The following is a 1894-nucleotide window of genomic DNA, read 5'->3' as shown; positions in this document are numbered from 1 at the left end:
TGAAATCAGAGTAAAAAGTACTATCGGTCTGTTTTTTTAGTTTTTCTATAGCTGAACGGTTGATTATCTTATTAAAAATCTTAACTTCCGCTCCCCGATTGTTATTATTCGCGTTAAAACGCGTCGATTGATTCCCTCTTTATTTTTTTTTTTTGTCAATTTTGGCCTGGTTACGCGGAAGTGCACTTTACTCGAAAAACACCGTAAATTCAAGAAATAAGGCTGTAATGATGAAAAAAAGTGTTGGTAGTTCGGAAACTGATTTGATACCTAAAAATATTTTCAAGTGGCAGCACTCAGACTAAGTCGCACAAGATTTGTGGGAGAAAGAAACGGGGCCCCCATCAGTTTATGTTGCATTCAGCCTCTTCGTATAAGGAGCTGGAGGACAAACATGTACTTTAATATACATATGTGTACTCCCACGTTCTCTCTCTCACGCAAGTAAGGGGCGAAAAAACAATGAGTATTTCAATACGCCGCCCCGGCAAAGTGGCGATTTTGACGTCAAAGGCGTAAATTAGTTAAATAAATCAGAATTTTTAGTTTTACTTACTAATTTTGATTGGACGCTTTCCAGGCTATTTACTGCATAATTCTCCAGTATTTTTTTCAACTATTCTCACTCAATTTTATCCTCTTGGAATCACGCAAATCTCAATTTTTTTTACATTATACACATTATTGTTACCATGTTTTATCACTAACTTATGTATACTACAAGCCTGTGGAAGCACGAAATATTATTTGCTATTTATAGTATCATGTTTTCTAAAAACATCTAACGAAATTCACAATACTTTAGTCAAGATTTGAAATATAATGGCTTGTTAGCTATGTACATTCGTTTACTAATGCGATAGAAAGAAATATAAAACAATACGCTTGATGCATGTGAGCTCACCCTTACAAGCCCGACAATTGTAATACACCCATTTATTCAAAATTTTTGCTTGACCTCCATAATTTACTTGCACAAGCTAAACACTTTAAACGAATTATTACTTCACAGATATGTCACTAAAGGTTCGTATGTATGGAACTAATGCTCGAAAAAACTATTTACCATAAGTAAAAAACTTTAAACTGTCCTATCCAATCAACATTTTGTAGCAACAGAGATACGCACATCGCGTCAGATCGCTGCCGATCTGATGTTCGTACGTTTCAAGTTCGTTTCGTCGATATCATATTTCACATTAGAAATGTGCTGAATTTTCGGTACCTAACAATCGAAACCCAATACTTTAAAAAATGTTTGGTACTGACTACTTCGTTAAGCGTACCCGATAACGATTCAAAAGAGCAAACATCCGTCATAACACACATTTAAAGATCGGAAAAAAATTAGTTAGATGTACAAAGATTTTGGGTTGCTGCGCCCACACGCGTGACCCAAATCAACAATATTTTACACATACTTGTATGCAATAATCTACGCTTATACCATGATTCAATAATTAAAGGTTTTGGGGCTTTCGCACGAGGCGATTTTTCAGGAAACTTTTGCGTTCAACTCACGCACGGTTGCACGAAAAATAATTGAATCGCGGAAAATATCAAAATATAACAAATATAAAAACATTCGCCATAAAAGGCGCTTTCATTGTTCAACTTTGCATTCTACTCTTGGTTGAACGGCCTTTCAACTAATCGCTTTCAAGAAAGTTGGTCGCCAGCCCTGCGTAAGTTGCAGGCAAAGTTGAATGCAAAATCGCCTCCTGCGAACACCTTTTTAGATAAACTGACAGTTGTCTCTCTCGCACCGCTCCCTTACCGCAGAGCTCCACATGCAAACACCGATGGCCTACCAACTGTCATTTTGACGAGCAATATAATTGCAAGTATTTGCGTGTGGGCACTTTGATGTGTTGAAACAAGCATTTGCCGCATG

At 36.9% G+C, this 1894-nt stretch overlaps 1 long non-coding RNA gene across 2 annotated transcripts; it reads right to left on the bottom strand.

Moving 5' to 3' along the window:
• Window positions 1-216: 216 nt before the first annotated feature.
• On the bottom strand, window positions 217-1461 carry LOC118736523. Of its 2 annotated transcripts, none has more exons than XR_004992707.1 (2): window positions 905-1461; window positions 217-781 (listed from the first exon to the last, which is right to left on the bottom strand). It is a non-coding gene; the product is annotated as an uncharacterized LOC118736523 (long non-coding RNA). The 2 variants fall into 2 exon arrangements; XR_004992706.1 differs by having other exon boundaries at window positions 217-725; window positions 905-1454.
• Between the last annotated feature and the right edge of the window lie 433 nt (window positions 1462-1894).

The sequence above is a fragment of the Rhagoletis pomonella genome, unplaced genomic scaffold (assembly GCF_013731165.1).
Source record: "Rhagoletis pomonella isolate Grant_MI unplaced genomic scaffold, Rhpom_1.0 Rhpom_scaffold_00003, whole genome shotgun sequence".
Lineage (NCBI taxonomy): Eukaryota > Metazoa > Arthropoda > Insecta > Diptera > Tephritidae > Rhagoletis > Rhagoletis pomonella.
Note: the sequence above shows the minus strand (reverse complement) of the source record. Positions and strands in the feature narration are given on the sequence as shown.